Here is a 14,477-nt window from a genome sequence, read left to right on the forward strand (position 1 = left end):
TAGAGTTTACTAACACACCGTGCTTCTGAAGCAACGGTGTCTGAACTATCTTTGTCCCTGAAATTCTGAAAAAGTGCAACTCTGAATGACTGTCAGGGTTTCTCCCAAAGGGGAGCATCTATGCATTTTCAAGGAAAGCCAACTGGAGTTTCTATAAGGCAGGTAAAAAATTTCGGGGGGGGGGGGAGGTGGGGAGTATTTTTTCCACACATCTCTCGTTTTAACAGCTTTAGGTGATCCTGTGCATGCTTACTCAGAAGTTCAGTAGACACAGGACTGCAGCCTTGGTCAAACAAGAGGGGTCCTTTCAGCTCTCTTTCATGTCGAACAGACCTGCTCAAATTAGGCCCTCCAGCTGTTTTTGAACTACAACTCCCATAAGCCTGAGCCACAGTGGCCAATAGCCTGGGATTATGAGAATTGTAGGCCAACATCTGCAGGAGGGCCGAAGTTGAACAGCCCTGATGTAGAATAAGTAAACATGGCTACAATTCGTGCTAGTTGCTTTGAAGAATACCCCACAGAATTCAGTGACTGACATCCAGACAAATGCAAGAAAGTCGTGCAAGATGCTCAGAGTTGAGCAGATGCTCTGTCGCTTTAATGCTTGGTCTGTTTGCACAGGGATTGCACTTGTGCAACGAGGATAGTGGATAGCTTTCCATCGTTCCCTGCCACATCTATGAACTGAGGAAGAGGTTTCCTAGCATGCCACAGGTTGTGCAAGTGCATCCTGTGGTACTTACCCTGTATACAAGCTCCTGGATTTGAATAAGAACATAGGAGGTTGCCTTCTACCAAGTCAGACCATTGGTCCATATAGCTCAGTAATCTTTACCCAGACTGGCAGCGGTTTCTCCAAGGCTGCAGGCAGGAGTCTCTTGCAGCCCTATCTGCTGGTGCCAGGCAGGGAACTTGTAACTTTCTGCATGCAAGCCTGCGGATGCTCTTCCCAGAGTGGCCCCAAGGCCCCACCTTACAGTGCTCACACATGTAATCTCCCATTCAAATGCAAATCAGGGTGGGCCCTGCTTAGCAAGGGGGGCAATTCATGCTTGCTACCACAAGACCAACTCTCTAGCTAGTGCAACATCCTTGCACTCATCTAACCTGTTTGCACAAGTATCACTTCTCGGCCTTTTGGCTAAGATCAAGTGTGTGTGTTTGCATGAGTGTAGTATTGGTCTGGATGTCAGCTACTGGACTTTCTTCTCCCCAACAGGCCAAAAAGGACAGTGTTTTACCAGGAGCAGGTACCCCCAAAACTAGAGACTATCCCTGGTAAATAGAAGAAGGAGTTTTATAAGGAGTTGTGCCTTTTTCTAGAGCAGATGAAAGTTACTCCGCAAGGGCACTGGCTGGCAAGCTGCAAATCCAGAGTTCAACAGATCAACGGGTTGGGAAAAGATGCTGCCTATGGCATCTTTCCCAGACCAAAGTGCTGACTTGTCCTATCAGTTGTCTCACAACTCTCCTCCTCTCTCCCTTGCAGTCTCGTACTTTGCCTTCCCTCCCGTGCTGCCACTAATTCCAAAATTATGTTTGCAAAGATTTTTCCTCCCTTAACTAATCCATTAAAGTCTAGTTCAAGGATAGATGCAGACAACACACACTTTTAACTTAACTTTGATCTTGCTGTACCAACAAGGCTGCCGAGCAAAATCAATAGCAAAAGGCAAAAGCAGAAACCTCCTGTGCAGTCCTGGGTGCCTAGAGGCCTCTGGCCCTCCTTGGTCACAAAAGGCAAAATCCAGGTGCATCCATAGGTGGGGCAGTATCCTGTTAATGTGAGAAACAACCCCACCCCCCAACACACACACACACACACACACACCCCACACACACACTTTTTTTGTCAGGGTTGATGGGGAACACAATCCACTCTTCAAGTCCCATTGAAATGAATGGGGCTCCAAACCCAAAGTGGTACAGAGCGAGAAATACATTGTCCTTGTTGATTATAGAAACAACTCCTGGAAGAGAACCTCTCTGGCTGAAGCAGGGGCATAGGATGAAGCAGGATGTCCCTGGGTCTGCTGAGGTGAGGGTGGGACGGGCACAGTCTACTAGCTGGGTGTCAGCTTGCTCTTTGCTCCCCACTCCCAGTTCCCCAATTCCCTGGCAAGCCATTGGCTCCTGATCAGAGGACTCGTCTTGGCTCCAAATGATACGAGTGATACGAGTCCTTCCCAGGATGGGAGGCCGAAGGAGTGTTAGACAGCATCCTTCCCTCCCTTCTCCTCCTCTCCTCCTGACTGTCTGGCTAGAACCCAGGTTCAGTCCATTCCTCCCTTAGGCTGACTGGTGGGTTCAACAGCAAGGGAAAGTGTGAGATATTCTTTGCACGGGAATGAGAGGAAGAGCATGCAGAATATCTCCCCCCACTCCTCACCACCATGCCCTTACAGTTCTTCTGCAGCAAAAGGAGCAAAGAAGGCAGGGCCCAATGGAGGCAGGGGGGCATCTCTTCTTCTTTTTATTTTTTTAATTTTTTTGCCAGGGCCCACTCCAGCCTAGCTGTGCCCCTGGGCTGGAGCTAGACATGATGGAGACTTCATGCCTAAATTATGGGGGGACGATAGGGAGCCTTTAATAAAATCCACCAACCTCACAAGAGGGCTGCTGCCTGGGTAACGGCCACACAATCTTTGCAGCACCTCAATCCTCTTCAGATATTTGGGGCACTCTTGGGCACAATAACTGAACAAATTAGTATTGCTGTTGTGATTATTGGCTGGCATGGCGTGCAGCAGCCGATGGCCTCCATGATGGCCCACACTGGGGCTGCAGTCGACCTGGCGCTGTTTCGAAGCATTGATTGTGGAAGCTGCCTTTCTGCAGGTTTCCCCATTGCCATGGATGGAAAACCCAACAGAAACGGCTTCAAAAGAGTGCTGGGGTTGCCCTTAAAGTCTGCAGCAGCCCTGGGGTGGACCACTATGTAGGCTGTGCATCATGACAGCCTTTATTATGCTGTATATACTCCTTTGCAGCAATGAGCTCCCAAAGCAGTTTATATAGCAAGGAGGAGAATATGGCTCCCTGCCCCATGAGGGCTCACAATCTAAAAAGAAAAGAAAGACACAGGAAACACTAGCAATAGCCACTGAAAAGAAGCTGGACTGGGCTGACTCGGGAGAATTACTGCCCCCGCCTCCGCCATTGAAGTTAAGAGACACATCACTTTGAATGGTGCCACTTTGCCTGGTTAGCAGTGGATTCTGTGTGCATGTGGGGAGGAGGTCATTTCAGAAACTGACTCAGTCCCCTGCCCTATGCATGCTCCACCACAATGGACCTCCTTTTATATAAAGGCAAGGATTCCAGTGGTGGGGAGAGAGCCCTGCATCCACAGGCATGTTGCAGATGTATGATGGAACACCCATAGGAAATGGGGCAGAGCCTGTAACTTTGCAAATAGACAGCCCCTCCCAATTTAACACAGGACTTTAGTTTCAACTAGGGATGTGCACAAATCGGTTTTAACAAATCACGCCTGATTTGTTTTGTATCCAAATCTGCCTCCTCCAAATCATCCCAGATTCGATCTGTATTTGCTTTGATTCGATTTGGATTTGGACCAAATTGGACCACTTAGCAAGGTCCTAGGGGCACCACATTTAGATGGTAGGTAGATCCCCATGGGTGCCACCTACCACCCAAATCCCAAGACAGTGAGACACTTGGTTGATTTTTAATGTTTTTTTTTTTTTTTACTGATTTTGAACATTTCTGCCATAGGAAGCAATGGGGATTTGAAGTTGCTATATCCTAACCCTAATATGGATCCACAGCTTTCATATTTTAAAATAAGCTAAGCCTTTTTAGCTTAGAAGTGGAGTTATAGAGAACCCTTGTAGAAGTGGAGCTATGGAGCAAAATGTGCAGTCATTATTCTTCAAGTGTTTGGATTCTTTGGTGTATAATAACCTTTCCTCATAATGAATCCCTGTGAGGATTCATTATATGCCTTCATTGCTTCTGTTCATTTTGACTATCATTGACTGCTCCCCAACTGTCAACTGCCATGTGTCAACTAGACACCACACACACGCACACACACACACACACACACACACACTGGGGTACTCACTTTATTTTTAAGGTATTTTTGAAGTGTTTAGATTCTTTGGTGTCTTCATTACACACCTTCATTTCTTTTGCTCATTTTGACCCCACTGCTTTGCAGGTGGGGGTGGGGAATTAGTGGTACCCCATGTTCCAACTACCCCACAACCCACAAGCCACTGGGCACTCAGTTTATATTTTAGGAATTTCATTTTGAGGAAAGGTTATTAGACACCAAAGAGCCTAAACACTTGAAAAAACTCCTAGAACATAAACTGAGTAGTACCCCACTGCTTTGTGGGTGGGAGTGGGGGGTAGTTGGCACATGGCAGTTGACAGTTGGCACTGCTGGAAAGACAGTCAAAATGAATAGAAGAAATGAAGGTGTGTAATGAATCCTCATAGGGATTCATTGAGGGAAAGTTATTATACACCATAGAATCCAAACGCTTGAAATATAGTGACCACACATTTTGCTCCATATCTCCACTTCTACAAAGGCTAGAGCTTAGCTTTTAAAAAGAAAGAAAGCTGGGAATGTGAGGGAATTGATAGGAGGGATCCACATCTTGAATCGATTCAAATCAAATCAGGCATAATTCAATTTGTACCCGAATCTAGCCAATGGATCACAGGGGTGATTTGTTTTGTCTCCAAATCACCCGAATCAGCTAGATTCGGGTACAAATCGATTTGTACCCAAATCAATTTGCACATTCCTAGTGTCAACCACTAATATTCTATGACACTGGGAATTGAAACTGGGGCCTTCTGTGTGCAAAGCAGGTATTCTGCCTCTGAGCTGTGGTTCCTCCAATTGCAGAGAACAGGAGAGGCAGTGCAGATCCGTCTTCTTCAGCCCGGTATCTATTGCAGGGAAATATATAAATTGTGCAGCTTTACAGAGTATAGTCCAATGAAAAATAGCTTCTTACATATGTGTTTTGTTGCTCTTGTTCCTAACCAGTAAATCCATTTTGTTGTTGTTGTCCGTGACAAGTAAAGCTTTGCTATAATTCATAAGATTGCTCCACTTCAGTAGTTCTGTCAGGGCAAATCAAGAGTGATTCAGCGTTCTTGGGACTAGACAAGGATTCTTGCCCTTTTTAATATTAGTTCTTCACAGGCTACATAGGCGAGAGTATCTCCCTCTTTGTTGAGCAGGAAGCTGCAAGAGAGTAGAGAGCAGTATGGAAATTTGGGTTTGTATCATGGTTGTCTTAGACTCGTGCCTACACACACACACACCATTCTAGATTTTAATTTTTAAAAAAACTTTCTTCAAAGATGGCTTTGCAGAAGCTGTTCTTCCAGTGTTTTCATTTATAAAACACTACATTCCGAATACCTTCAGGATGTATGTATTTTCTTGCCTTTTACTGTAGAATGTCTTCCAAAATTACTTTGTCACTGTATCATCTTTTGAATGGGTTTAAAATGAGTGTCAATTTTGCTCTTTAGATGCACTAGAAAAATGGGATGCCCTAAAGGCCTGAAAGGTGTCTCAGGAGTGCCATGAACATGGATTTGGCACACTGAAATTAACTCAGTTGACATGAGTCTTAAGCAAAGAATGATCTGTGAGGCCAAACATAATGGACAATGGCAAGAATCCAATGCACGTTAAGCATGCTTAAGCCCATTGAGTTGCCCTTGGACTGACTCAGTATAGAGCGCTTTAAATGTTCAGCTTTTAACTGCTGCAGAGAGACTCTCTCTCTCTCCCTCCCCTCCCTCTCTCTCTCTCAACTCTCTCCCCCCCCATCTCCCTCTCTCAGCCAGGGATGCCAAGATAACTTACACAAAAATGTATTAAAAGTTGATAACAATTCACATTACAGTTAAAATAAAGGTAAAGTGTGCCATCAAGTTGATTTTGACTCCTGGCACCCACAGAGCACTGTGGTTTTCTTTTGGTAGAATACAGGAGGGGTTTACCATTGCCTCGTCTCATGAAGTATGAGATGATGTCTTTCAGCATCTTCCTGTATTGCTGCTGCTCGATATAGTACCAGCAGGGATTCAAACCAGCAACCTTCTGCTTGTTAGTCAAGCATTTCCCCACTGCGCCACTTAAGGCTGATAAAAACAACAATAAAACAAAACAAGAGAGTTCAGAAATTATCCACCCAAAGCCCCAGAGAATAGAAAGGCTTTTGACCTGGTGCCGAAAAGTCAGAAGGGTTGGTACCAAGTGAGCATCCCCAGTGAAAACACTGCACAAACGGGGGGGGGGGGCTCACAGAGAAAGACCCTGCCAGCCCCAGTTGCTGCTCATCTCACTTCCGCCAGTAGCAGGGGCGTTGCTAGAAGATGCGGGGCCTGCTCCGCAGCTCCTCTTTTAACAATTAAACCCAGTCCTGCTCCCCACCCAAGGAGAACACTCAATCATCCTCCCCAAAAGGGAAGCTGGAGGAGACAAGTGCTGAATTGGGGACGAAAGCATCTCTTTTGTCCCCAGCACAACACCTTATAGGGAGGAGAAAGGAAAGGAGGCCCATTGGCACATCGTGTTGAACACATTTTCCTGTTTGTCAAGCATTTCCCTGATTTGGAAAAATGGGGAAAACTTTGGATAAAAGATATAAAATTCACTGCTTGCTATAATTTAAAGGAAAATATTTTGAAAATGATGTACAGATGGCATCTTACGCCCAAAAAGTTGGCCGTAATCTACAAGAATATGTCAAATAAATGTTGGAAATGTAAGAAAGAAGAGGGTTCTTATATACATTTATGGTGGACATGCAATAAATCGAGAGGTCATTGGGACTTTATAATGAACTTTAAAAAGTATTCAAAATGACTTTTCCTAAGAGTCCAGAATCAATACTATTAGGTATTGATAACCATGCTTTACTGAGGAAATATTGGACCCTCTTCATGTACTTAACTGCGGCAGCAAGACTGACATTTGCACACAAATGGAAAGACAGTCAATGCCCGTCTAAAGAGGACTGGATTCTTAAAGTACTAGAATTGGCAGAAATGGCAAAATTAACATCACTACTAAGAAATAAATTTGAAGAATTTAAAAAAGAATGGGACCCTCTTCTTGTCTACTTAAAAATACATCACAAAATGGATTTTTGTCAGGCCTTTGAGGGCTAATAACAAATGTCTTAAAAACACCCTAAAGTTGTTTTTTATATGAATTACTGGGGAGAGAATGTTTAATCTATAGGCAAGATCCGGTTATTGTTAACAACACTTGTTCCAATGATGAGATGGAAGTCTTTGTTGTGTGTGTTTATGAGTGTTTGTATCATTTGTGTTTGTCCTTTTGTGTTGTGAAAATCAAATAAGAAGTATGAGAGAAAAAGCATTTCCCCCCTGTGCCACTTAAGGTGGGGCAGTTTACTCCACCGCTAAATGATAAGCTGTACCTCCTGAAATCCTCCCAGTAGATTCTGCACAAGAGTTCGAGGTGAAGGAGCCATTTCCTCCTTTGCATCTGTTCACCCTATTTTCAGGCTCCAACCGTTGAACCAATAATGCAGGGTTTTAAACTGCTACATGTCTAAATGGCATTAAACTCAGATTATTCTGTGTAATGCTGCAGCAGGAAAAAATCTCTCTCTCTCTCTCTCTTCTGTATCATTTTGCTTGGCTTCTTGGCCCTAATGTCCTAGATATTAAATCTCTACCTGGTTATTAGTATTTCAAGATTAAATAGGCATTTGAAGAGGGATTGCGCTACAATCTTCTTTATGTCCAGCAGTGTGGCAGCCATTGAGTTCTTTCCACTGGCTCTGGCCCTCTGCCGCTTCCCTCTACCAGGCTATTAAAATTTTAGCAGTCATTTCTCTGAGTGGATTGTCAAAAGCAAAGAATGACAACTTATGTTTCCTCAGTGCTGAAGTGGAGTCTTCTGGCACAGGTTATGAAAATGGCCAAGGATATAGACAGTTTGCATAACCAGTCTGCTGTACAGTTTGCTGCCGATAATATGGAAACGAAAGAGTGGTGTGATGATGGTGTGGATGGTACTTATCCTAGGACTGGGAGAGAGGATTTGAGGCATTATCATCTTTCTAACATCTTCCATGGATCGGAGAGGGGTCATCGCTCATTGGTAGACCCCAGATTTTATTGCACACATAAAATCTCAGGTTCAGTCCTCCACATTCCCAGTTGCCTGACAGCATGTGGGGAGAGAAGAGCTTATACAAGCTTAAGAGCCCTTGTTCATACAAAACTAGTATTTTTTTAAAGGTTTGTAGCTAGGGCTGCGCGCGGAACCGTCTGGCCTGGTTCGGTTCAAGGTCAGATTGACCTCAAACGGAACTGGGCCAGTTCGGTCCAGCCCCCATTGACACCCCCCCCCGGTCCGTTTTAAAAAACGTCAAGCAGGTACCTATAGCCCCTTCGGGGTGCATGCTGTACCCATGGGGTGTGTGTGCGTCCGAGCGGGTTCCCTCTCCCCCCGCCGGCCTTCCTCATCACCGCTGCGGCCAGGTGAGTGAAGCCTTTTTGGCCCTTTCGGTCCTCTGTAAAAGCTAGCGGCCGCCATTTTGCCGACCGCCACACATGCGCAAATGCCCTCTGAGGCGCAGAAAAATCTAGATCATGGACAAGTCAATTCAGCACCGACAAAAAGAAATACTGTTTCACACAACATATAATCAGCCTATGGAATTCTCTGCCACAAGATATGGTGAGAGCCAACAGCCTGGATGGCTTTAAGAGGGATCTAGATAAATTCATGGAGAACAGGTCTATCAAGAGCTACTGGTCTGAGAGCTATAGGATGCCTCTGAATACCAGTTGCAGGGGAGTAACAGCAGGAGAGAGGGTAGGCCTCCGCTCTTGCTTGTGGGCTTCTCAGGAGCATCTGGTGGGCCACAGTGTGACTCCCACCAGATGCTCCTGGTGGGACTAGATGGGCCTTGGGCCTGATTCACTGGACTACATGGGCCTTGGGCCTGATCCAGCAGGGCTTTTCTTATGGGAGAGCCATTTCCCACAATGCTTATCTCTGCACAGTACTGCACTTTTCCCAGTGCTGTGAGGGCCCTTTAAGAGAGACAGAGCCCCCTCTTAAGAGCTCGAGATGAAAGCACTGTGAAGGGCTACAGTTCCCAGCATGCTGTGCACACCATCTAAGATGGTGCCGAAGCTCAAGAGGGCTCCATTTCCCTTAAAGGAGCCCCCACCCCGCCCGGCACTGGACAGATTGCAGCACTGCGTGGTGAGAAGGGCCATCTCCACTGCTGCCGGCGGGGACTGTGCAGCGTGTTCATCTTCCGCTAAAGCTTCACACAAGGCCCAATAAACAGTGAGTCAGGAAGCCACACTCAGGGTTGATCGGGGCTGCCACTGGCCCCCAGGCCTTATAATGAAGAACACGGACTTTGAGATTAGTGGTCAGGTTTGCTCAGTTTTGCACGGAGACGACTTTTGTGTCCCAACAGCTTGCCTGCAACACCCACCCTGGGCACCAGAACTCAAGCTGTCCTTTCCTGTTAAATTCTAATTGCCAGCTACTCCAGTTCTAGTGAGGTTTCTTATGGGTTCAGTGACAATGCAGTTGATTTCCAGGGATTGGGCCAAATGATTCACAAAAGGCCAGGCAATCAGAGCCTTACACAAAAATACAGGTGCAGATTCACGCTTTGCTTGCGGCTGTGTATTGCTGGGAGGACCGGTTCGTGCTTTATGTGACCATTTGCAGGTGTCCATTTGCATGGTGTGTGCACCCCTTCCAGTTTGCAGAGGTTACTTCCAACAAATTAAAGAATGGTCAGTATTAGTGATGGGCAAAAGTTAGCTCCACATCACAAAAGGCAGGTCAGACTGCTCCTGGATTTCACTACTTCAATTTGCAAATTGGGGCGGGGGGGCTGCTTAAATGCTCCCTCAGTATAAAATACCAGGGTCCAGTGTGGTCTGAAGCAAAGAGTGGTCAAAGAGACCAGGGGTAGTGCTCCTGCACAACAGCTGTGGACCCAAAGGGCTAGGGGCAGAGTGCCACCAGTTCTCTGCCTGACTTTCACCCAACTTCTGCCCAACTTCCGTAACTAGGAAGATAGGTGGAGAATGTTGGGCAAAAGTCAGGTGAAAGATCTGGGAACCAGTGATTGGAAGATGCAGACAACCTGGGAATGGCAGGATCCCTCCAACTTACTTTATTATTTTGCATTTTATATCCCACTCTTCCTCCAAGGAGCCCAGAGCGGTGTACTACATACTTAAGTTTCTCCTCACAACAACCCTGTGAAGTAGGTTAGGCTGAGAGAGAAGTGACTGGCCCAGACTCACCCAGCAAGTATCATGGCTGAATGGGGATTTGAACTCAGGTCTCCCCGGTCCTAGTCCAGCACTCTAACCACGACACCACGCTGGCTCTGAGGACTTGCTAGAGGACTGGGGGAACCCACCCACAGAAAGCTAGCATGCCAGGGATACAATTTATTCACAGCAGCTGACATCCGGACTAAATTGCTCCTGAGTGGTCCTGTTGCAATGGAGTCCTTTAGAGCAACTCCTGAGCTGGAAAGGTAAAGTGTTGAGTCGGTGTCAACTCCTGGCACCCACAGAGCCATGTGGTTTTCTTGGTAGAATACAGGAGGGGTTTACCATTGCCATCTCCCGTGCAGTATGAGATGAGGCCTTTCAGCATCTTCCTATATTGCTGCTGCCCAATATAGGTCTTTCCCATAGTCTGGGAAACGTACCAGCGAGGATTCGAACCAACAGCCTCCTGCTCTCTAGGCAGGTTGCTTCCTCGCTGCGCCATTAGGTGGCTAACTCCTTGAGCAGAAATACTGAGTAACTTTGTTTGGAACTTAGCCAGCTTTCTTAAAATATGAATGACTCCGCCCAGCATTCTGTGTCTGTGCACAGAGGCCATTTGTGTGGTCAGCAACACCATTTAGGAGCAGGTAACTGCCTGGGGTGCCAGACATTTCTATTCTAAAAGCTTCCAGAAGTTGAGTGGAAACAAATCTGTTTTTATTTACTTGTAGATGACATGAATAAACAAAGAAACAAACAAAGAAGAAAAAATACCGATCCGTGTGTGCAAATGCATTGTCTTACAGTATATGGCCGGGATAAATCACGCATGTAGATTGTACTTGGAAGTCATGAAAGAGGCTATAAATGCAATTTTAAAAGAGGTATTGGGGGGGGGGGAAGCAAATGGAGGAGGCACCAAAGATGTTGCTCCTGAGGGCACCATTTGGTCTAGTGTTGGCTCTGCGGGCCTCTGTGTCAGCCTATGTTCCTTGGAGAAAAGGTGCGATAAACAATATAAAGAGATACATGTAGCTGGCAATGCTTATAATTGACTAGAATACTTTTTTTCATTTAGCAAGATCTGTACGACAATACCGAGCTCGCAATCTGCTTTTCCGGTTTCCATAGGTATCATGATTATATTTTGATCTTTGGAGAATTCTGCTTTATTGTCAGTTTCACTGTGTTCCTCCTCTCATCTATTGATCTGTCAATCTATCAATCCGTCAGCTTATTTATGTATAATAACAAATAAACTATTGTCTGGCACAGCTTGGAGGGGGGAATACTTGCAGCTTAGAAGTCAATGGATTTCACAAATTTGAATTTTTATTACATTCAGGATGTTCTTTGCAAAGGTCACAAGAGGGTTTAATTTAGTTAGTTAGTTATGACTTTGAAGTTTATTATTTCAGTCTAAGCACTGGCGGTTCCTGCTGTGTACTCTATTACTACTGAATGAGTAATACTACTGAATGAGTAAATATACTTACTTTTAATGGAAATGTGGAGTGTTCATTCCTTAGCATGATCAAATGTGCCTCCCTGCAAAGTTATTGAGAGTAGTAGAAAAATCCCGGAGGATTTGCTTTTGTGTGTGCAGTGGCGCACTGTTTTCAACTGCATCTGCAGACCGGATCAACATCATTGCAAGGGGGTTGTCTGCGCTTTGCCAGAGTAACCCTCAGTATTGAGGAGGGGTCACTAGCAGCTCCGTGGGTTGTTGCAATGACCCCATACAATAGCCTCGGCTTCTTGAATGCAGGCGTAAGGCAGGGGTTCTTAAACATGGGTCCCCAGATGTTGCTGGTCTACAACGTCTCTGATATTTTCGATGGCGGATGGGAATTGTAGTCCATCCACATCTAGAGGCCCAAGTTTGAGAACGCTTTCTCCCAGAATGCTCTCATGCATTCCCAACATTCTTTGTTGTAGCAGAAATATGTCACTGCCCTTGCTATGGACGGGAGGAAGTGTGTATGTGAGCTGGGAGCGGGGAAGCAGGATCACAACCACTGGTTCCACCGCTCCTGTCCCCTCCATTAAACTGAAGCTGATGTGTGTACAAACCTTATGCATAGTAGGCTCTGTACATGTGTTCAGATACTCTTCAAAATGCAGAGAGGTTCAAATAATTTGTGGCAGGGCCACTGGACACAATTCCAGCTCTTCAGCATGCATTCAGACCCACATATGAGCCGTCCAAATAGGGAAATCTAGGTTATTTAATGTGGAGAATTAGAATGGCAAGATCCTAAGGGATAACACCAAAATATGTAGGTGAATGAGAGGGGAGTGTGGCATGTCAGCTAAGTCTCAGACCCAAACAAATAAAGCCATGCCCCAAATTTCTGCACCAAGGTCCACAGTCCACAGAGTTATGTGGTCTCATTCTTGCTGGATTACACCACACCAGGTTGGATAAATATGTTGGGCATTCCAATATAAGAAAACTCGCTTCCTTACTTACTTCCATTTTGGGCGGGGCATAAATTTAATAAATAAATAAAGTATACACCATTTTCAACAACAAAATTTTTTCAAAGTGATTTTCATAGAAAAAGAAAAATAAGAAGATGGTTCCCTGTCTTTCAAAGGGCTCACAGTCTGAAAAGAAACAGAAGATGGACACCGGCGACAGCCACTGGAGGGATGCTGTGCTGGGGATGGATAGGGCCAGTTGCTCTCCCCCTGCTAAATGTAAGAGAGTCAGTATTTTGAAAGGTGCCTCTTTGCCTAGTTAGCAGGGGACTAACTAAACTTCTTGTAGAAAATTAGCCTGTCAGAAAAAGGGCTTTCCCCCCTCTTTGAGCAGTAGCATTCAGATACAGGATCCCCCATTTGCAATGGGAAGTGGTATGGTCCAGCCAGTACTGTGCCACATGATTTTACTGATAGGTGGAGCTCAGTTTGTAAATATGTTAAAGACTAGAGTCCAGCACCTAAGTTAAATGTGTAGTTTACATGCTCCTGTAGTTTCAACCCCATTAAAATAAATAAGCTTAAGCACATTCACTCACTATTTAATTGCAGACCGTGTCTTATGGTCAGGTGAGGGAATCACAGCCTCAAATTCCCGTTCAACCATGAAGCTCACTGGGTGCCAGTCGCCAGCTCTCAGCCTACCCTACCCTACAGGGTTCTTGTGAAGGGATTAAAAATTAACACCGCCACCCCCAAAGTGCTTCAGAAATCATATATTGTCCATTGTGAGTAAGCCAGTTGTGCCAAAGCATGTTGGCGATTGCTCAGTATTCTGAGGAGATATGAGTTTGGAATGTGATAAAGAAGAGAGAACTCTGTTTTTGATTTACAAATCTCCCAAGCCATATTTGTTTCAGCTCGCTTGCTTAGCTAATATGCTCATGGTCGCTCGAAACTGTTGAGGACAGAAAGAAAGAGTGAGAAGGGCCTAATTCGGAATGGTTGCTTTCTCCTCAGTTTTCACCAACACTCCGACATAGCATTGCCTTTCAATATTTACTTCAGATCCTTTAATAAAAGCAATGCCCTTAATTTTTGGCTGTGACACAGAGGGGTTCAGCCCTCGCATTCCAATTAAATTCTATAGGAAATTTTCTATAATTAAAACCTATGCATTATTAAGGTGGAACCTCTGGAACAGAGGGAGCATGGAAACTAATTAAGAACCATTCCCAGTCACTCAGCTCCTGCGGTCTATTAAATTATTCTCTGATTGGCAAAGAGGCAATGATGTGGGGGTGTGGGGAGGACACTGTAGTTTATTGAATAAGTCAGAATGACAAGGAGGGGAAAACAGATTGCACAAGGGCAAGCAGAGGGCTGCTCTTAACAGCTTTATTCATCTATTTATCTATTTATTTATTTATTTCTTCGATTTCTATACCGCCCTTCCAAAAATGGCTCAGGGCGGTTTACACAGAGAAATAATAAATTAATAAGACGGATCCCTGTCCCCAAAGGGCTCACAATCTAAAAATAAACATAACATAGACCCCAGCAACAGTCACAGGAGGTACTGTGCTGGGGGTGGATAGGGCCAGTTACTCTCCCCCTGCTAAATAAAGAGAATCACCACGTTAAAAAGGTGCCTCTTTGGCAAGTTAGCAGACAAACATGTCTGACATTTTGAAGATGTTAGCATTGTGTGTGCATTTATGTCTTTTTTTCTAACATTATTTTGAAAA

General features: G+C 45.1%; 1 protein-coding gene and 1 long non-coding RNA gene across 4 annotated transcripts in view; one reads left to right on the forward strand and one right to left on the reverse strand.

Moving 5' to 3' along the window:
* The window catches only part of DCC (DCC netrin 1 receptor), a 1,362,689-nt gene that overhangs the window by 220,813 nt on the left and 1,127,399 nt on the right, over window positions 1-14,477 (forward strand). The window lies entirely within an intron of this gene.
* On the reverse strand, window positions 4,543-9,196 carry LOC128346856 (uncharacterized). Its single transcript, XR_008317242.1, has 3 exons — window positions 8,426-9,196; window positions 6,007-6,147; window positions 4,543-5,236 (listed from the first exon to the last, which is right to left on the reverse strand). It is a non-coding gene; the product is annotated as an uncharacterized LOC128346856 (long non-coding RNA).

The sequence above is a fragment of the Hemicordylus capensis genome, chromosome 2 (assembly GCF_027244095.1).
Source record: "Hemicordylus capensis ecotype Gifberg chromosome 2, rHemCap1.1.pri, whole genome shotgun sequence".
NCBI lineage: Eukaryota > Metazoa > Chordata > Lepidosauria > Squamata > Cordylidae > Hemicordylus > Hemicordylus capensis.